Raw genomic sequence first — 23,416 nt, 5'->3', positions numbered from 1 at the left:
GGTTTCCTACACCTTTAACTGTTAATTAGCTCAAGTATTTGGTTCAGAAACCACAGCCCTGTTTAGTGTGACCTCACTGGTATGGCATCTGGGCAATTATCTTTGAGATAATGAGCCTTTTCATCCATAACAGAACAACAACCTCTCACTTGGATTGCAAAAGATCAGAGCCAATCTGCTGCACACCAGGGTGCCTGCCATCCCCTTTGTATCATACCTTATTTTCAAACTAACCTTTCACATTTTGAATTAATTAAAGTGTTTTCAGATTAAAAATTAATGAATTCACTTTAGCATCATTTGGGGGATAATAGGCACAAAATATCATCCCAACAATGTTTTGGATTTTAATACCGCAGCCTAAAATAGAAGAAAAACTCTATTTCTCATGGAATTTTCTGACACATGTCACAGCCTAGCCAGATCCTGATTTGGGCTACTCAGGCAAACGAAGGTGCAGAAAAGATTCAGTGGTACAGTGCATGCTTTTTTTATTGTGATGCATTTTAATTACATTAAAAAATTAATTTAGAGGTTACCAAGTTTTCTGTCAGGTTGTGATAAAGAGGTTCCTCACCTTAACCATCAACTGCTCCTATTTATTCGTGTCCTGCCTCTCATCTCACCTATCTTTCACCACTCAATGTATCACACCTACTTATGTAAACAAAAAATTATATGGAACCTCTTTCTCAAAGGGTCAAGTGCTCCTTCTCAGACATCTGCTGGAACCCCGCTTCTTTAAAACGCTCTCTTCACGAGGAAGCTTGAGATGGATAGACTCCGTTAACCTGAAAATAAAGAGCCACGATGAGAGAGGCAAACAAGGATTTTATTTTAGAATAAAAAATTGTAATTTGGGGAGCAAAGATGCAAGTAGAAATGCAAAGAGTATCCTACTTGAAGGGAAAAGGCCAAGAGTTTTTATTAGGAAGGGGAAAGGAGGGCAATCACATGGATTAAGGGTGGGGTCAGTGGATGCAAAATTAACTAAAAGGAAACATAAAGACTAGTGGGATTCTTGCTCGACTGACTCATCAAGATTCTTGTTGAAGGCTGATCAAGGTAATAAGACATGGAGAGTGGGGGATTTGATCACATACAGAGGAAGAAGAATTCTTGATAAACCAATTTAGCTGGAATCTTGCTAAAATGGGACTAAGTGGGCCAAGGACAGAGCCCAAGTTCAGGACCTAATCAGAAGAGGGCTCAAAGGGATCCCTGGGTGGCTCAGCGGTTTGGCGCCTGCCTTTGGCCCAGGGCGTAATCCTGGAGTCCCAGGATCGAGTCCCACATTGGGCTCCCGGCATGGAGCCTGTTTCTCCCTCTGCCTGTGTCTCTGCCTCTGTGTGTGTGTGTGTGTGTGTGTGTGTGTGTGTCTATCATAAATAAATAAATAAATTAAAAAAAAAAAAAAAGGAAGAAGAAGAGGGCTCAAAGAAGCCTCACATAAGTTTGGTCAAAGGAGAAAGTCTGTCAATAATTAAAATTCTTCAATCTAATCCCGAAATGATATAACAATCAGTTCTCTAACTGTTTCATGTTTGACTTTACCTAATAAGAGAGGGATAAGAAGAAAAGTTGCACTGCTCTTCCACCATTCCCTCTGTCTTAATCAAGTTTCTTTTGGTTGTCAGGAACAGAAATCCACTCAGATTAGCTCAATCATAAAGGAAGAAATTTTTTGGAAGAGGACTTAGTGTAACCAAGCCCCATGAAGAATAAGACTCAAGGCCGGGGCCGTTTCTCCCTCTGCCTGTGTCTCTGCCTCTCTCTCTCTGTCTCAAATAAATAAAATCTTAAAAAAAAAAAAAAAAAAAAAAAAAGAATAAGACCCAAGGCCAGGTAAGGAATCAAAACAAAGCATTTCTCTGTTTCTTTCTCTCTCTTTTTTTGGTCTAGGCTAGTTTTTATCTCTAAGAGTGAATTTGACTTAACCACTTTGGTTTGCTGCTTACTACTGTTGTTACAGGTTTTCTTTTCCTTTAATGCCTGTGGTTCTTGGTCACACCACTTCAAAGAATGAAGAGGTAGACCAGACCAAGACTGGTGGGCAGCAAAGAAAGTTTATTGAGCAATAGTAAAGTTTGTTGAGTGATAATACAAAGCTCTGGAAGAGAGAGGGGATCCGAGAGAGTTGCCAACAGTTTCTAAGTATAGGGGTTTTATGGGCTTGTTGACAGGTTGTTTCAATCTGATTAACCCTCCCTGCACCTGTCACCTAATCAGGTTTTTGTCACCTACCTTTCACACAGGAAAGGATGGAGGGTTCCTTCCAGGGTGGTGTAAAATCCTTTTTAAGGGTGGTTTCTTCTTAGAGCAGGAGCCCCTTGCCCCTGCCTGCCTTTCTTGCGATTATCCTGCATTACTGTTCTGAGTCACTTTTGTAAGGGAAAGTAAGATGATAATGAAGTGAAGCAAAATATACCACCCCAAAATACACCCCGTTGGCAATGGATTACTTTGAGCTGGTTATTTTTACGTAACAGCAGATACAGGTGAAGCTCTGAAAATGTCATGGAAGGAATCCTTTTGTAAGAGACATTTTCGTTTACACAGGAAGTCTCCGTTCGTCAGGTACCCCCCTCTCTGCACTGGGAAGAAGGGTGACTCAATCTCTAGAAACCATTATCAGTGGACAAGGCATGGACTTAAATCAACATAACAACATTACTCTTATTTATCAGGCTTTTCCTGGTAACTTCCCATAGCTGACTACCTATCACCAATATCTTCTTTTGTCTTTAGCTAAAGATGGTATTTAAGGGGATGCCTCTGGCCCATGTTGGAGCCGTAACTCAGTTTTCCTGAATGTCTCCCATGTATGCAGGAGGTATACATGTTATTAAATATTAAACTCTTGTTTATCTCCTGTTGGTCTGTCTTGTGTCAATTTGATTACTAGACCAGCCAAAATACTTAGAAGGGAAGAAGAGAAAGTTTTCCTTCCTCTACATCTCCTAGATACCAGTGTTAGGAATTAAATTCAGCTGGAACAATGATAATGCATCTTAAAAATCACACCTAGAAATCCGGCTGATTAAGTCACATAAAATTCATATAACTCCTTTGCCCTTTTAAGAAAACTCATTCCTGTCATCAGCTAATCTAATAAAAGGTTTTTGCTCACATTAGAAGTTATTTATATGCTTGTTTTATAATTCTAAAACATGTGGCAGTAAAGTACGCGCATAACATAAAATAACTAGAAAATGTTAATAGTTGATTAACCATTAGATTTAAAAAAGAAGGCTATGGAAGATAGATTTCAGTTTAATGCAATAAATTTAGAGAATTCACTCCATTTCATTTCTTCTAACAATAAATTCTTTTTTTTTTTTTTTTTTTTTTGGCTATTATTTTTAAGGACCATTCAGTTGAACATTGTAGGGATTATAACTTGGTATTTTAAGGGACTTTTCCTTTGAGAAGGTCCAGGAATTAAATGCATTACTCACTTACATGAAGTGAGACACTGGAGGAAAGATACCCACTGAAATATCAGGAAATTAAAGATCTAAAAGCCATGTAGAAGCAATACAGGGAATAGGACTACATCCATTTTACATGTGATACCAGGCTTTTCTACAGGTGAGGATTAGGTTTTGCAAGGCAAAATTAAATCTATACAATATTTAGCCAGATTAACATTCATTCTACAATATTTGTACCCATGGAAAATTTTACACAATTATTCCCACTCCACTTTATACATCTCTCCAACTGTCTTCTACAAGCCTTCAAGGAAACCTTGAGCTTTGAAATCCATTACACTTGTGAATAATACCAAAATGTATGCTCTGTGATTATGGGTGAAAATCATAGTGTACAGACCTCACATAATAAAACTAATTCCTATGGCTAATAAATAATAAATACTGTACTTAGATTTGTTGGTCTAAGTACAATGCTCACTGGGAGTTTAAAAGTCATTATTTACCACCACTTAGTAGACAGTGAGGTTTTCTAAGTGTGTTAGTATATTGAATAGGCCAATGACATCTTCCAATTCTTTCCAGTCAAGACCGCAGCCTGCTCCCTTGTACTGACTCTTCTGATTTCTCTCTTCCAGAGTCACCACCCTGGCCCAAGCCCCTGTCACCACCTCTTAGAAGTGTCACAGCAGCCTTCCCATATTGCTTGTCTTGCTTCTCTCATCTGGTTGTTAGAATGACACTACATCACTATTGACCTGCCAACCCCCAGAAAATAGTCCATGAAGTAATCTCTGAAGCCATGCACATCATTTCCTATTTCCTACTTCCATGATCCCCTTTATGAAAATAAATAACTAAAAATAATGCTTATCTCTATTTCTTTTAATCTGGAAGAGATCAACGAGTGCTCCATAGTAAAGAGAGAGGGGGTTCCTCTTCAGACAGATGTTACCCAAGTTACCCTCCCTATTACAAGCATTCTCATTTCTTCACTGGCATTCTACTCAGAGAGACCACACAGATGGGCTGATTTGGGAGACTGTGATGACATTTTATTTTCTTTACATTTTTTTAATATTTTATTTATTTATTTGAAAGAGAGAACATGAGCAGGGGGAGGCACAGAGGAAGAGGGAGAGGGACAAGCAGACTCCCCACTGAGCATGGAGCCTGCCACTGGCCTAGACCCCAAAACCTGAGATCATGACCTGAGCCAGTCAGACGCTTAACTGACTGAGCTACCCAGGCACCCCTTATTTTATTGAACCAGAAAATCTTTGCCAGAAAAGGGTCTCTGCATTCTGTTGAGTGTGGTGTTAGAAAGGTGTACTACAGCTATAATAAAAATGGCAACCTTGGATTCATTTACTTAATAATGGCCATGCAATCTTAAATAATGTAAATATTTGACATTGATTAAAATAAAAATGACCCAACCTCTGAAAAAAATCATTTTTAGAAAAAAAAATAATTTTTAACTTTTTGGTATTCTTTAAGCAATCAGTATTTAGGATTTCTCTTATCAACTACATCATCTTCATAGTGACAAAGGAAGATTATTATGTTTTGTGTTTTTTTAGCTAATTAAATAAGTAGCTAATTTCTATTACATACCACCTGCGGGCATTTCATTACCACATTGAAAAGGTGAGAAAATAAGTCATTAATATGTATAGGTGCTTTCCTTAAGCAATTTAGAAAGGTATATACAACAGGAGCTCTTTCCAGGTCTCCACCATTGCAAAGCTAAAAAATTATATTGAAATTCAGCTATTTAACCTTCATAAATGAAGTAACCTGCATAGCTAACATTAAATGTTTGATTTAATTTACTTGCACAGGTAACTCACTGAGAAGGCATTTAACCTTAAAGTTAATGATATCAGATCTATTCCACAGTGTATGTGCCTCCAATTGCTTTCTACAGCACTGCACAAACTAATATTAAGTTCTCCTTTTAGTAATATCCGTGGGCAGGAGGGAGACATTATCCTCAATTATACCTGCATAACATCTTTGTCAACTTCTGACACCTTCCACTTCAGAGCTATAGGTGAGGAAAGTAGGGGCAGCACCCGGTTTATACCAGATAACCCCTGAAAATGGATTGAAGGAGAAACCTTTTAGAGCCAAACATGAATGTCTGTTTTCAATTGTTTCTAGGCCAGAAGAGCATCCTTTTCCCTTTTGGTATTTGTACCTTGGCCACCTTTAGGATGATTGGGTTGGGGGGGGGGGGCTTGAAAGTAGGGAAATAACTATAAAAGTAGTAGAAGACATCTTTGGAGAATTTATCATAATCTCAGAGGAAGAATAATCTCAGAGGAAGAAGGCTTTTCTTTTTCTTTTTTTAAGATTTTAATTCATAAGAGACACAGACAGACAGAGACATAGGCAGAGGGAGAAGCAGGCTCCTTAAGAGGAGCCTGATGTGAGATCAATCCCGGGACCCCAGGATCACATCCTGAGCTGAAGGCAGATGCTCAACCACTGAGCCACCCTGGTGTCCCAAGGGGAAGGCTTTTCTAATCACAATTTAAAAACTCAGAGGTTCTAAGATTAGAAAATGGATAAATTTAACTATACATATATCAAACATTTCTGCACAGCAAAATTTACCAAAGTCAAAACACAGGACAAACTAGAGGAAAACCACAACTATGTGTCATAAAACACTTATCTCCCATTTAATATATAAAGAGTTTTTACAAATCAGTCTTAAAAGTCTGATAGCACATTAGAAAAAAGGCAAAAAATGTGAGCACAGAGTTCATTTTGGAAATAAATATGGATTTTAAATGCATGAAATAATGCCCAAGTTCATTCATAGCAAGAGAAATCTAAGGTAGTGAGACACTGGTATTTATTATTAGACTGACAAGGATCCAGAAATGTAATAAGTTACTGTAGGTATAGGGCAACAGACACTTTCATACAATACTAACAAGTATACAATTTCATAACTTCTATGGAAAATAATTTGTCAATTACAAAGATTATGCCCAGAAATTTTACTTCTAAGAATAATATGTCGTATAGAGGTACTCACACACTTAGGAAAAGACATTCATTATAACATATTTTATAAGAGCAAAATAAGCAATCTAAAATACTCACACAGGTGTATTTGTTAAATTAAGGAATATACACCAAAAAATAGTGTATAGTCATTTAGAAAAGAATGAAGAAGCTGTTTATATATTAAAATGAATTGACCTTAGGATGCTTGGTGGCTCAGTGGTTGTGTCTGCCTTTGGCTCAGCTTGTGATCCTGGGGTCCTGGGATTGAGTCCACATCAGGCTCCCTGCAGAGAGCTTATTTTTTTCCCTCTGCCTATGTCTCTGCCTCTCTCTGTGTGTCTCTCATGAATAAATAAATAAAAGCTTAACACAAATAATAGAATAAAATAAATTGAACTTTAAGACATATTGTGAAATTTTTTAAAATGCTAAGTGTAGAAGAATATGTGTAGTAATAACATGCCTATATTTGTGTAAAAAATAAGGAAAAAAGAATATTTGATAATAAGGATACCCAAGAATAAATAAAGGACACACAAGAAACTGGTCATTTTGGTTTGCTGCACTGAAAATTGTGTACCTGAACAACAGAAGTGGAAGGGAAAATCTGTGATGAATGTCCTTTATATTTTAAATTTTTGAAGCATATAACTACTACCTATGCAGAAAATAAATAATTTTAAGAATTAAAAGAAGGAAACAAGGGCATCTTGGTGGCTCTGGCTCGCTACTCAGTGAGGATTCTGCTTCTCTCTCACCCTCTGTGCTCCCCTAACCCCTGGCTTATGCATGCGTGCATGCTCTCTCTCTCTCTCAAATAAATACATAAAATCTTTTTTAAAAATAAAAATAAAAACTAAAAGAGGGAAGCAAACAGATAGCTATTGCCTAAAATAAGACATGTAGATTTTCTATGAATTTCGGTTATTAAAAATCTAACTTTTAGGAAACAAAGGTAATCAACATTATTTTTTGAAAGAAAAATTAGAAATGCTTTCCTGAAAACAACTGCCTGAGTTGTTTATGAGAATTCTTTGTGGAGTATTCTAAAGGTTTTCTCGGTACTTTCCCCACTCAGTGTCTCTTTTCCTTTCATGACATGAGACATGATTGGATCATTTCTCTAGAAAATATCAGTAAGGAAAAAAAGTTAAATAAATAAATAAATAAATAAATAAATAAATAAATAAATAAATAAATAAACAAAAAGAAAAAAAGAAAGAAAATATCAGAAAGGGCTTCCAACCCTAGCCTAACTAAGGTCTGTATGGATTTGGCCCAGGCATGCTCAATATTGTATCATAGGCTTTCTTGCAGCATAATTACATTTCTCAAATAGAGAGGCCTTGTCTGACATATGGTCTGGTACATCGATAGGGCATTTTAAACGAGGCCACTCAGAAAATCATGGATATAAAACAAGATAATTTTTTAATGTTAGGCTAGAGATTTGATATGAAATTAAATATTCTTAGGTTTTCTTCTATTCTCTTTATGTTTGACTTTCATGTTTGTTTAATAGACTTGTTGGTTATTAGTTGGAGAAAAATGTTCAGTCCTAACACAATAAACCATGGACTCTTCCCCAAGGTGAAGCCACGGGGGGAATGGAATGGGCAGGAAGAGGCAGGAGTTGGCAACAAAGGCACATGTGAATGAGGCAGGTGCGTGATTATTTCAATACTGCGTGTGGTCCAGAGATGGAGCATGTTTGGGAGGGGGGGAAACGAAATGTGACCCCAGTGATTACTAAAAAATTATCACTAAATGGCTTGTCTGTTTTTGAAACACAAAGTTATCTCCTATCCAACAGGACTGCAAGATGTATGTTATCATAATTGAAAATAGGTAGTTTTTAAATACCACCTGGAATAGCAGCGCAGGACAAGCCAGGAGTACATTTAGTACAACATAATACATTTAGCCTACACGAGAGAGGAGATACCAATCAAAATAAAAACTCAGCCAGAAAGATAATTCTCCACATTTACATTTTTGTGGTCACGAAATTTTTTCCTTCTGGCACAAAATCTTTTTCCTCATAAACTCAAGCTGGGCACAATATGTTCCTTCTATCTTCTTTTTGTGGCCTCCCAGCACACAGTTTGACATTGGTTTGTTGTCATTAGCACCACCTTCAACAAATCACTTTCTTCACTTGTCCAATTACAGACAACATAAAAATGCCTGTCCTCCATGTTTCTTATTTCAACACTGGACTTGACATGACTCTACTCTAAATCACAGAAGCTGCTTGTCAGTTTCTATGACTTAAAGTTAATTTTCACTCAGCTTTCTCTTCTTTTTATTTCACATTTCTTATGGGTAATGGCCAGAGTGAAAATGATGGTTTAAGAGCTTCTCTCCTTCAGACCCCTACCTTCCCCATCGTGGATTTATAGCACACTTTTCCTCAGGGAAATTTTAGTGTATCTCCCCTCCACTCAACAATAAAAGTGAAAACACTATCATAAACCAGTACGGATATCCTCTTACACTCTTTAGGGGCAAGGTCCTTCCCTTACACCAAAATGTAGAACAGATACCACATCGATGAAGAAAATGGAGCATTTGATGTCCTAAGGAAATCACCTGTGTTTCTAATTCTTTTCGTCCTACTGCTTCCAAAACTGGCTTAGAGACACACATATAAAAAGTCAACTACCTCTGTGACTGCAGTTAAGATAAATACACAACAATATTAGCAAATCAGGGAAGCAAAAGATCTTTTTCTTTTGTCCTAAAAGATTTTACTTATTTATTTGAGACAGAGGGACAGAGATAGCGAAAAAAGAGCAAGAGCAGGGAGGAGAGGAAGAAGCAGGCTCCCCACTGCACAAAGCCTCCGTTTCCAATGCCATTGCTCATGCTTGGCTCAGTCCCAGGAGCCTGGGATCACGACCTGACCCCAAGGCAGATGCTCAATCAGCTGAATCACTCAGGTGTCCCTCTCCTTTCAATTTGATGAAAAACATTTTACTGAAGGGGAGACAAGCTAAATAACTTGAATTTTACTAAATTAATTGTATGTTTTTGTTTCTTATTTTCTGCATAAAAGCATAAGCAATGGAAATATGGGCTAACTACTCAAAGCAGAAAATAAACTCATGAAAAAAGTGTGCATATTTTGTTTCAGTGCGTGTTAACTTGGCCTCTCTAGAGGTCACTGGTTCTTCATCGGGATGTTCCATTTTCCTATTTCCTTTTTTTTGGTCCCCTTTATAAGGTTTTTAAATGCCTGATTTGCAGTACACACTTGTAGATTTCTATAGGAACCAGGATTCACCTTGAAAATATAAGATAATATTCTAACCAGCGTCCTGAAACACCTCCAGGGCTCCTTTGTAGCACTGCTCAAGCTATTATTGTTGGGCTTTTATGAGTGAACCTGTGAGCATCTTGAAGATGAAACATCTTTCACTGCCAATGTCTTCTGCCTGTATATACTTTATCTTTGATCCTGTGTGTTTCTATTTTATTTTCTTTAAGGGAAAAAATAATATCATCACAACTTAGACTCCCGGAATTTACTTCCAATTCAATTTATACTACCCTAAAATTTAAATTCCAGCCATTTTATAATATCCAGAATTAAAAAAATTCATCAGAGATATCCATGCAGGGAGCCCGAGTGGGACTCCATCCCAGGTCTCCAGGATCAGGCCCTGGACTGAAGGCGGCGCTAAACCGCTGAGCCACCCGGGGCTGCCCTAGAATATCCTGTTTTAAAGGAGCCTGCACTATGGCAGCCAACAGCCACAAGTCTATTAAGCAGTAGAATGTGGCTAATCAGAATTGAGATGTGCTCATTGAGAAAGGCACAATTGAATTTTAAGGGGTTACTAGACATTCACCCCAAAAAAGGGTAAATATTTGAGGTGAGGACTGTTAATTAACTTGATGACAGAAAATCCTTTCATAATGTTCATGTATACCAAGTCATCATGTTGTATACTTTAAATATCTTACAATTTTATTTGGCAATTACGCTTCAAGAAGATGGAAAAAGTTAAAAATTTAGTATACAAAAGAGAATGTAAAATATCTCATCAGGGATCCCTGGGTGGCTCAGCAGTTTAGTGCCTGCCTTCAACCCAGGGCGTGATCCTGGAGACCTGGGATCAAGTCCCACATCAGGCTTCCTGCATGGAGCCTGCTTCTCCCTCTGCCTGTGTCTCTGCCTCTCTCTCTCTCTCTCTCCCTCTCTGCGTCTCTCATGAATAAATAAAATATTTAAAAATAAATAAATAAGTAGATAGATAAATAAATAAATAAAATATCTCATCAATAAATTTTATACAAATTATATGTTGAAATGATAAAATTTTGAATGTATTGGCCTAAATATATTTATTATTAAAATTAATTTCACTTGTTTCTTTTCTTACTTTTTTGATATAACCACAAAAAAAATTTAAGTTACACATTTGGCATATATTATATTTCAGCTGGAGAGCCCTGATAGAGACACTTTGAAATAGTATTATGCAAGTATTAGGGTCATTGTTCTTAATTACTGTATCCCAAGGCCTAGCACATGTTCTAAATAACTTCAGTCTTGGGCATAATACACATGTTCAATAAATATTTATTAAATAAAATAATAAGTGAAAGTAAATAAATAATTTCTTAGCTATTGAGTATATTTTCTACAAGGAAATAAAAATGTTTCATAAGTATGCAGAAATGAATAATTTGCATGTTTGAGGCCTAAAGGAAGACAAGTGCTAAGAGAGATAAATTTAGTAAGTAAAGAAATTGTACTTGAAGAGTAAGTATTGGTTGAAGTTGCAAAACCAAAGGCAAAGAAGGGAGAAATATTTGTAAGGTGTAATGAATGTGATAAAGAACATCTATATATTGTTTCTAAGAAAGGTAACAAAGTAATTGAAAGATCAGTATATCTTATATAATATTTGGGCCACTTATTTCGAGAGATAGGTATGCAAAATTATGATTTAAGAGAGTTAAATTAAAATTTGACCATAATGAATGCAAGAGTTTTAAGTGGTATGAAAGAAAAAATGTTTTATAATAGGTGACTAGTAACATCAAAACTAAGCTAGCTATAAATACTGACTGGGCAAAATTTGCTTTTTTAGAGTTTTTAACTAGAAACAAACATCCATCAGTTTTACCAGATATTAGAAATAAGTTGAAAGTGAATTATTTATCATAGGGGGAAATTCTGTTAATAAAACAAATTAAGCAGTTTGGAAAATCTGCAATTACCTAATAAAGGAGGAACCTCTTGATTTGGTTTTGATTGTGAAGTAATAGGACACTAAATACCTAGAAGGGAGCAATAGTATTTTTAACTAATGTATATATAGTGCTTAATATATGTCAGGCATGGTCCCAAGCAATTTATATAAATTAATTCATTTTATTTTTACAAGATTTTCATTAGGTAAGGACTATGATCATCCCTATTTTACAGATAAGAAAAGTGAAACAAGAGGTCACGTAACTTGCCCAAGGTCACAAAGCTAAGTTGCATAACCCGAATTCAAATCCAAGCAGTCTAGATTCAGTAATCCTGCTTCTAAACACTCTGCTACACGTTTATGAGAACCTGTCCTGTGATAGGTGATTTACATAGACAATTCATTTAATCTTTGTACAATCCCAGGAGAAAGTGCAGTTATTAGCAGTTGAAAAGTTAGGAGATCGGGATTTTTAGAGAGGTTAGGTCACTTGTCCAAAATAACCCATTAATATCAGAATCTAGACTTGAATCTGGATTCATTTGACCACAGAATTCTTTCCACCACCAGATCAATCATGCTGAATAAATGGAGCCTGAATAAACAATAGAGACTTTGAATAAAGTTTTTGCCTCTAAGCACCTATCAATGACTCAATTTAATTAAGGCAGATCACTTAGATTACCTGTACCAACATTCTGAAACACTTTCTCTTGTGAAAATAAAATAATCAATCCAAAAATAACAGGCTATTTTCTTTTACATATATCTCTCTTGTGAAATTGCACAAACCTGTATTCTGGTATTCTTATTTTCAATATTCTTATTTTCAAATCTTACAGCATCTGCTGAAATAAGTATAATACAGTATATACAAAACTACAAACAATACAAGGATAGAGCTCAGGACCTTGGAGAGCTACACCAAGTTCTCCTTTGCCTCTTCCAAAAAGGATTGCTGGATTTTGAGAAAGTATTTGCAGGCTGCAGAAAGCTCTTCTCTCAAACAAAGCAAATTCTCTATATTCCTTGAAACCTGACCCATAAATACATAATCAGTCTCACAGGTCAGTGAACAGTTAAAACACGGAGATACATGGTCAACTCATTTTTTTCTCTAAGAAATAAGATCAGAAGAAAGCAAAGGAACAAATGCTAATTGTGCCAAAGAATTAGAATGCAGGAAAGTTAGAAATGAAAAGTTATGCTTCCCCTAGTAACTATAACTTGGCATATTCTATATAAGGACATAAATATAACAGCAAATACAGTACATAAAATACTATCATGTGTGCAAGGAACGAATAACAATAGCTGGGAGGATCATAATTTTGACTTTCTTGACTTTTATGTGTTTAAATTCTCAGCCACAATGTTGCATTAATACATACAAGTTTTTTTAACCAATCTTGACTTAATTTTTTGCCTCTTTGTAGGGAATTGTCCTCCAAGTTTTCTTGGCACAATGCTAGCTAAACCCGTAATATTTGAGTGCTGACCTTCCAAATTTGATTCTGATTCAAGTCTTGACCTTTAAGGGGAAAAACGGGAGGACTGAATATTTCATCTTGGAACTCATTAAACAAGGGAAGGAAAGTAAAGGCAAAGCTTTCAGCTGTGCATGATTGTTAAACAGTGGGAAAATGCAGAAACTGCTAAATAAAACAAGTCACGCATCAGGCCAGAAAAAAAGCTGAAGCAATCGTTTAAACCTGCACACTGCTGTTTTTTATTTAATGTTGAGAGGTGTTTACAATGCTGTGATTGCTGGAGAAAGGTTAATCCAGATGAGTAAAAGAGTAGCAGTATATGAGACTGTTTCACACCAGCTCTTTGCAGTGAATATTTTAGTAACCATTGTGAATCCATGTCAGCAGCGCAACCATCAAATGAAACAGGAAAGAAAGCAAATATTACCCTAAAGAACGAGTTTTGATTTAAAATAGAAGCAGAGGCATTTTCATTGCCCTCTGCTGTAGTGATGATGGGGTAGAAAACAATTTCTATCAGAGTAAAGTGCTCTTTTTGAGCTCCTATATTCTCAACTCACCATCCTATTTGTGAATTTGAGAGGTAGGGAGGAGTAAAAACCTCCACTCATTCCCCTTCCAGTTTTCATTTAGTTTCTCTGCCCCCATGAGCTTCAAACTATAGTAGCAATTCTCTCCTTGGAGAGTATTACCTTGCCTCTGCGCCAAGCTATGTCAAAAACTATTCAATATTCTAAGCAGCTCCACCAGGGCACATGTTCCTGTCTTACATCCTTCCCTGAAAAGAATCTGTATTGATCTCTCCAAAACCTTGGGGCCAAATGAAAATAGCAGGAGAGGCATTCTGTAGGGGGGGAAATGCAGATTTGTACTGTCCCCTCCTTTTTTTTTCTCTCTCCAGAAGATCAGTGCAGACAGAGCAATATTAGAACCCCAACTCTAGTTTCTTTCTTCCTCCTTCCCCAAGGCTATGTTAATAGCAACATTTGTGTTCCTGCCTTTGCAGCTTCAAGACCAAAGATCAATGAGAATCATTGTTTCAACTTTTTCCTTTGAAAGAACCACTGCCCAACCCATAAATAAAATGCAAATTTCACCTACTGTTGGTCAATGTTACTGATTTCTACAAATAATTACTTCAGCATTTCAAATTTGTTTGATTTTTTTTTTTTTTTGGTGCCCAGTTAACACTGTTCACAATTTTGCACTGTGTTAAAGAAAAAATTATTTAAACATTTGTTAAAGACAATAATGCAGACTTGATTCAAGGAGGGCTACTACATCGGGGTTTTGTAGTAGAGGAAAGAGATTAAGCTAACCTCAGAATACAAGAAGTGGAGATTTATAGCTATTGGGGAGGAAGAGCTTCCTCTGCCCTATGGTCCTTCTAGCTGGACTGAGAATCAAATTGACATAAGACAGATTAACAGAAGAAAATCAAATTTAATAGGAATACATACCGTGAATTCACACAGACATGAAATTCTAAAGATAGTGAGGCAACATGAAGCTTATATGAGCTAAAGAGAAGGGTAGAGTCTGAGGATACAAAAGAGAGGAAGACCATTAGCAAGAAGGTGAAAGGAGATGTTTGGAAAATCAGTTTGCTCTCTTCTACAGATAAATTCCATGGGTAAAGGGGAATCTCAGTTAATAGCTCTCCTCCTGGTACAGGCTCTCCTTTCCAATGTAAATTTAGGCAGTTGAGGGGGAGGCAGAGAGCTGTTCCTGCATCTACTGGGTTTTGATTACTTTTTAACTCAAAACAATCTCAAAGTGGCCCATCTAGAAGCAGCCTGTCCTTGGCCCCTACATAGACGAGAGGCAGAGTGGGGTCAATAGATAAAAAACTACTAAGAAAAAAACATCAGAGATAAGGGGACTATGTCAAGGACTAAACTAACCTGCCAGAATTTTTGCTGAAGGAGGCAAGGATAGGATATCAAGGGTGGAGGATAAGGAATTTAAAGAGATCATCAGGAGTGGTCATTTACCAAGGATGGGGTAAGGAATTTGATCAAAATGTCAAGGGTGGAGGATTTTTTTTTTTTTATTCTATTTATTCATGAGAGACACAGAGAGAGAGGCAGAGACAGGCAGAGGGACAAGCAGGCTCCCTGCTGGGAGCCCAATGTGGGACCCATCCCAGGACCTCTGGATCACACAGCTGCTCAACCGTGGAGCCAACCAGATGTCCGAAGGGTGGGGAATTTTTAATGGCACGACCCAGCAGCAGAATTCTTGCTAAAACTGGACTGAGTAAAAAAAATAGAGACAGAGAAAGAGTCAAAAAAAGAACTCAGAGGATCTGAATTAATGTTTGGTCAGAAGAGACTTTTGTAAAAAAAAAAAAAAAAAAAGAGACTTTTGTCAACTGACTCTTTAACTGCTAATTTTTAGAGAAGAAAAGTAAAATACGATCAGGCATGTTCAGAATCTTACTCTGATATGTATTGCTTAAGCAGGATCAAATAGCCCCCTACCTATCTCTCCCTACCTAGCCCTGCCTGTCCCTACTCATTATAGCAAGTGTATTTTGGATAATATAACTTTAATGTTAATGATTATTTTCAAAACAAATTTTATTAATCAAAACATTCCAATATCTACTACATAAAGCAATCCCAAAAGATTCGGAAAAGAATCAAAGTCCCTAAACAAATTGGGTAACTGGCTTATTACCTGAATGATAAATTAATAAAATCTTACATTTATGAAGTGTTTTCTATCTTAAGTTATTTTCACATAATACTATCAGGGATTCCTCTTGCCCAACTGTAGATCTCAACAATTAAAACCAAAAATAATTAAGACTGATTAACTCATGCTCTAACTGAAACCCATGGTTCTTATTTCTTATCTCACTTTGAGTTAGAGACAAACAGGGCTAGCTAGGGAGAGATAGGTAGGGGGCCACGGAATCATGCTCCCCCAAATCCCAAAAATGCTAAGGTGTAAGGAAATCAGAAATAAGGAAATAAGCCAGACCACCCTGCCCTAGGTGTGGGCAGGGAGGGTGTCTTTTTGTCTTTTTTATGACAGTCACCTGTGACCAACAAAGACTAACCAGACCCCAAAGAAGAAGTAAGCCATTAAAGATGTTATCACCAGTCCTTACTCAATGGTGATATCAGTAGATAATGTTAAAAGGATTTAGGTTCCCTGGCTGGTTCCCATAAAAGACCAACCCTACAAGACCTCAGCGGCAACTCTGTTGGGACCCCCCTCACTTCTGAGAGCTTTCTCTGTATCCTCACTTAATAAACTTCTATCACTTTACTCACTCTCCTTTGTCGGTAAGATTCATTCTTTGACTCTGTGAGACAAGAACCAAGCAATTCTGTATCAACTTATTTTAAGCATTTATGAAAATGTTTTGCTATGACTGGAACATTTTAACCACCAAGCTAGAAATACCCTGATAGCCGTGGAATGCCTAAAAGACCACACCCCACATGGCACTTCCTTGCCCATACTCATGGGCTGACCACATACCAACCCCCACCCATGATCATGCAATCTCTGCCTGCACTCTGCACATACCCCTGAACCTCTCCCTATAAAATTCTAGGTGTCCATCTTGCTGGTAGAGAGGTCAGTTTTAAGGCTTGATCCTGTCACCTCCCCTGCCTGTTGGCACCCAATATAAACTTCTTCCTTTCTCTTTTCCAAACCCTGGTCTCTTGAGTTATTAGTTTCTCTTTAATTTGTTCAGCAAGTTTTGTCAAGCAGAGCATGGAGCCATGCTTTTGATTTGTCCAACCTCTTTGGGATTCCTGGGGACAGAGCAGTTGGCTTCAGTGGCATACCAAGGCTAACCATTCATTTTTTAGTTAGCAGTTGTGATAGATTGGTCAGCAAAAACACTCTTAATACCTCAGGTTTACTGGGTGTTAAAAAGTATCAAGCCCCATTCAGAATACTATGGATATGACCTCACCTAATTCTTTTTAGATTCATACCATTATTATCCCCATTTAAGGATGAGAATCCTGAGGCAAAGAGTATTACAAAGATATTCAGTGTTAGAATTAGGATCCAAACTCAGATGTGCAATGGGTCACTGTGATATAACGCATACCCATAATTTCACTTGATAATTTCTACATTTCTACAAAACAAGAGAGCAAATCTTATTTCAACTTGACAGATGTGCAAACTATAGAGAGACAGGGAATGACATAATAGGTCCTCCAGCTAAGTATGGATGAGGACTAATATCTAGGTATATGATTCCTGTAAATGCATGAATCTCTTAACAATTCCATGTGCTTTAGCTATACACAGTTTAAAAGTCCTTTTAATTATGACTGTAAGTTGAAAAATTCAACCTCATAACACCAAAAAGGGCAAATTAAAATAAGCTACCAATTACATCACTCAGTAGATCATCCAGACAGAAAATTGATACAAGAACATTGGCCTCAAATAACACATTAGATCAGATGGACACAACGTACACATACATACATACACAACATTCTATCCGAAAATAAAACATACTTTCATCTCAAGTGCACATATAACATTCTCCAGGATACATCATATGTTAGATCACAAAACAAGTCTCAATAAATTTGGGAAGACTTAAATCACATCAAGCATCTTTTCCAACAATAGTATAAAATCAAATACAAGAAGAAAACTGAAAAAAAAAAATCACAAGTATCTGGAGATTACACAACATGCTACTTAAAAACTAATGGGTCAATGGAGAAATCAAAAGAGAAATAAAAAACTTGAGATAAATGAAAATGGAAATATATCAAAATTTAAGGGATGCAGCAAAAACAGTTCTAAGAAGAAAGTTCATAGCAATGCAGGTCTACTTCAAGAAATAAGAAAAATCTCAAACAATCTAACTTTGGAACTAGAGGAAAAAAAAGAACAAACAGAGCCCAAAGTTAGTAGAAGGAAGGAAATAATAAAGACAAGAACAGAAATTAATGAAGAGACATTTTAGAGACTAAATGGACAATAGAAAAGATTAATGAAACGTAGAATTGGTTCATTGAAAAGATCAACAAAATAGACAAAACTTTAGCTAGACCCTCTAACAAAAAAGAGATGATTCAAATATGTAAAATCAGAAATGAAACTGAAAAAGTTATAATGGATACCAATGAAATACAAAAAATCATAAGAGATTATTTTGAAAAATTATACACCAACAGATTCAACAACCTATAAGAAATGGATAAATGGCAAGAAATATATAATCCTCCAAGACTGAATTAAGAAAAAATAGAAAATCTGAGGTGCTAGGGTGGCTCATTCATTTAGGCATCTGCCTTTGTCTCAGGTCATGACCCCAGGGTTCTGGGATCAAGCCCCACATCAGGTTTCCTGCTCAGTGACGAATCTGCTTCTTCCTCTGCCCCTGTCTCTCTATCCCCTCATGTTCTCTCATGCTTTCTCTCTGTCTCAAATAAATAAAATCTTTAAAAAAGAAAAAAGAAAAAAATAGAAAATCTGAATAGACTTCTTAATAGTAAGGGGATTGAATCAGTAATCAAAAAAACAAAAATTTAGGGCAAGATTAATTCACTGATGAATTCTATTGACATTCAAATAAGATTTAATACCTATCCTTCTCAAACTCCTCCAAAAATGATGAAGAGGAGGAAACACTCCCAAAGTCATTTTATGAGACCAGGATTAGCCCAATACCCAAACCAGACAAGAACACCACAAAAAAAAAAAAAAAAAAGAAAAGAAAACTACAGAAAATATCCCTGATGAACATAAATATGTCTTCAATAAAATATTAATGAACCAAATTCAACAATTCAATTAAAAAGATCATACACCATGATGAAGTAGGATTTATTCCAGGAATGCAAGGATGGTCACCATGCACAAATCGATCAATGTGATGCACACCACGAACAAAATAAAGGATAAAAATCATATGATCATCTCAAAAATGCAGAAAATTATTTGACACAATTCAACATCCATTTATGATAAAAACTCAACAAAATGGATGTAGAGGGAAAATACCTCAGCATAATAAAGGCCATATATAACAAGCTAACACCATACTCAATGGAGAAAGCTGAAAGTTTTTTGTTTAAGATCAAGAACAAAACAATGATGCCCACTCTTTCGACTTTTATTCAATATAGTATTGGAAGTCCTAAACACCATAATTAGGTAGGAAAAAGAAATACATTTGGTAAGAAAGAAGTAGAGTTGTCACTATTTGTGAATGACCAAAAAAAACTATTAAAACTATTCAGTAAAATTGTAGAGTACAAAATCTATTTACAACATCTGTTGCATTATCATACACTAACAATGAACTATCAAAAACAGAACTTTAAAAATCTCATTTACAGGGGGGATCCCTGGGTGGCTCAGCGGTTTAGTGCCTGCCTACAGCCCAGGGAGTGATCCTGGAGACCCGGGATCAAGTCCCATGTCGGGCTCCCTGCATGGAGCCTGCTTCTCCCTCTGATGTGTCTCTGCCTCTCTCTCTCTCTCTCTCTCTCTCTCTATGTCTCTCATGAATAAATAAATAAAATCTTTAAAGATAAATAAATAAATAAATAAATAAATAATAAATAAAATAAAATCTCATTTACAATTGCATCAGAAAAATCAAATAGCTAGGAAAACATTTAATCAAGGAAGTGAAAGACTTATACATTGAAAACCTTAAAATGCTGTTCAAAAAAATTGAAGAAGACATAAATGAATGGAAAAATATTCTGTGCTTATAAATTGGAAGATTTAACATTGTTAAAGTGTCCATATTACCTAATATATAGATTCAATGCAATCTTTTTTTTTTTTTTTTTTAATTTTTATTTATTTATGATAGAGAGAGAGAGAGAGAGGCGCAGAGACACAGGCAGAGGGAGAAGCAGGCTCCATGCACCGGGAGCCCGACGTGGGATTCGATCCCGGGTCTCCAGGATTGCGCCCTGGGCCAAAGGCAGGCGCCAAACCGCTGCGCCACCCAGGGATCCCGATTCAATGCAATCTTTATCAAAATTCCAATGACATTTTTCACAGAACTAGAAAGAAAACAGCTCTAAAATTTATATGAACCCGAAAAGATACCAAGTAACCAAAGCAATCTTAAGAAAGGTGAACAAAGCTGGAGGCCACACACTCTCTGGTTTCAAACTGCGTTACAAAGTTATAGTAATCAAAACAGTATGGTATTGGCCTAAAAACATACATATAGATCAATGGAACATAATAAAGAGCCTAGAAAAAAAAAAACCCCACGTATATGTGGTCAATTTGTTCATAACAGAGGAGTCAAGAATGCAGCAATGGGCAAAAGGACAATTTCTTCAATAAATGATGCAGGGAAAACTGAACAGCCATATGCAAAGTAAATAAATAAATAAATAAATAAATAAATAAATAAATAAGACCACTATTTTACCATATACAAAATTAAACTCAAAATAGATTTAAACTTGAAAGTAAGACCAAGAACCATGAAACTCCTAGAAAAAAAACATAGGTGGTAAGCTCCTTGACATTGCTTTTGGCCATACATTTTTTGGATTTGATTCCAAAGGCAATGACAGCAAAAGCCAAAACAAATGGGATTGTAGCAAACTAAAAAGCTTCTGCACAGTGAAGAAAACTATCAACAAAATGAAAAGGCAACTTACTGAATGGGAGAAGATATTTACAAATCATATATCTAATAAGGGATTAATATTCAAAATATATAAAGAACTCACACAACTCAATTATAACTAAACAAAGAATTTGAATTTTAAAATAGGCAGAAGAAAAAAAAATAAAATAAAATGGGCGGAAGATCTGATTAGATTTTATTTCTTCAAAAAAACAGATGGCCAACAGGCACACACAAAGATACTCAATATCACAAATCATCAGGGAAATGCAAATCAAAACCAGAATGAGGTACCATCTCATACCTGTCAGAATGGCTATTATCAACAGAACAAGAAATAACAAGTGTTGACAAGAATGTGGAGAAAAGGGGGCCCTCATACAATTTTGATGGGAATGTAGATTGGTGCAGCCACTATAGAAAATAGTATGGTTTTTCCTCAAAATATTCAAAACCGAACTACTATATGATTCAGCCATTCTACTTCTGGGTATATATCCAAAGAAAACAAAAACAGTAATTTGAAAAGATATGTACCTTTACATTCATTCTAGTGTTATTTACAATACCTAAGATATGGAAACAACCTAACTGTCCACTGGTGAATGAATGGACAAAGAAGATATGAGGTGGCTGAAAAAGGTAAAGGGGATCAAGAGGTACAAACTTCTAGTTATAAAACAAATAAGAATGGGGTTATAATGTACAGCATGGTGATTATAGTCAATGTCATTGTATTGCGAATTTGAAGGATGCTAACAAAGTAATCATAAAAGTTCCATAAATAAATAAATAAATAAATAAATAAATAAATAAATAAATAACATTTTGTATGGTGGCAGATGGTAGCTAGATATTTTGGTGATCATTTCTCAATGTATACAAATGTTGAATCATTATGTCATACACTTAACACTGAAATAGTGTTATATGTCAGTTACACTTCAATAAAAAAGTAAATAAATAAGCTACTATTGCCTATCAAATTAACAGTGATTTTCCAATAATAATATTCAATGTTAAGTCAATATTTTGAAACTGGCAGTCTCCTATCCTGCCGCCTGAGATGTACAAGTTCTCTAGGAAGTTTTTATAGTATGTAGAAATAGCTTTACAATATTGACACTCGGACCAGTAAACTCATTTCTAGGAATCTCTCTTATTGAAATAATCTGAGGTACCCATGAAGATTTATTTATGAAGTTGTTCATATCAGCATGATTTAAACATAACAAAAAAAAGTCTGAAATATTTAACATTTAACAACATAAGGAAAATAGATAAATTATGTAATACTTTTACCATATAATATAATGTAGGCAATAAAAAATGTTTTCAAATAATCTTTAATCACTCAATGTTTATATTCAAAACTGCATAAATAATATGATTCTAATTTTATAATCAGTAAAATATTTTTATCTCTGTATATTTGTATTATAAATGCAAAAATGCATTTATAAAAAAACAAAGGCAATAGACTCTCACATTAGCAATGTTTCTCAATAGGCTTACAAACAATTACCTTTCTTTGTACTTTCCTCTATATTCCAAATACATACAAATGCACATATATATATTTTTTGATCTGCAAAAAACCAAAGTCACTATTTTATTTTTTTAATTTTTTAAAGATTTTATTTGTTTATTTTTTTATTTGGATTTTTTTTAATTTGTAAAAGATTTTATTTGTTTATTAGAGAGAGGGAGCACAAACAAGGGGAGTGGCAGAGGGAGAAGGAGAAGCAGGCTCCCCACTGAGCAGAGAGCCCAACCTGAAGCCCATTCCCAGGACCCTGGGATTATGACCTGAGCCAAAGGCAGACACTCATTAGACTGAGCCACACGGATGCTCCCAAAAACTATTTTAAAGAAAGAAAATTCTCACTAATTCAAAGAAGGGGGAAGGGAAAGGAGATTGTTCCAGAATTATCAATAGCTTGAATAATATACATGTTTCTAAAGTGCAGTTTTTGTTTTTCAGTTTTAAAATTTAGTTAATGTAGTTTCTTATAAGGCATATTTAAAATGAAAAAAATAATTTCAAAAAGTTTTTTCAAAGTGTGATCTATCAAAATTTACATGCAAGTACGTTGTTTGTAAAATAGTATTTCTAAATGAGTTAAGAGACTTTACATTTTTACCAAAGAGGAATAAAGATTCCCTTTGCAATATTGGTTATTGAATTCATTTGCTTATTTTCTTTCACCATACACATATCCTGTTTCCCTCATAATATAAATGTTATCTTCAGATTGTTATATTCTTATAAATCTAATGAAATCTAAACAAATTATCTAATACTGATTTTTAACATATTGCTAATAACTCTTTAAAACTTTCTTTTAGAGATGTGATATGAAGTTTCCTACCTCCTCAAAATAAATCTTAGTTTAAATAATGTGCTTTGAAGATAATTACATAGAAATAGTTGGGAAATTTGTAGGCAAGAGATTCAAAAGTTAAAGTTTTCAATGTTTCTATTCAGAATATTCTATGTGTATTTCAAGAATGTATAATTTCATATCAGAAATGGAGACAGAACATGGAAGACTCCTAACTCTGGGAAACAAACTAGGGGTGGTGGAAGGGGAGGTGGGTGAGGGGTGGGGGTGACTGGGTGGTGGGCACTGAGGTGGGCACTTGACGGGATGA

The 23,416-nt window shown here is 35.7% G+C and overlaps 1 long non-coding RNA gene across 1 annotated transcript in view; it reads right to left on the bottom strand.

Annotated features, from left to right (window-relative positions):
* The window catches only part of LOC140602258 (uncharacterized), a 113,134-nt gene that overhangs the window by 19,848 nt on the left and 69,870 nt on the right, over positions 1-23,416 (bottom strand). The window contains exon 2 of the long non-coding RNA XR_012005229.1: positions 686-791. This is a non-coding gene — a long non-coding RNA (uncharacterized lncRNA). The remainder of the gene's footprint in view (positions 1-685; positions 792-23,416) is intronic.

Source organism: Canis lupus, chromosome 13 (assembly GCF_048164855.1).
Source record: "Canis lupus baileyi chromosome 13, mCanLup2.hap1, whole genome shotgun sequence".
NCBI classification, from domain to species: Eukaryota; Metazoa; Chordata; class Mammalia; order Carnivora; family Canidae; genus Canis; species Canis lupus.
This window is presented reverse-complemented; position numbering and strand designations above follow the sequence as displayed.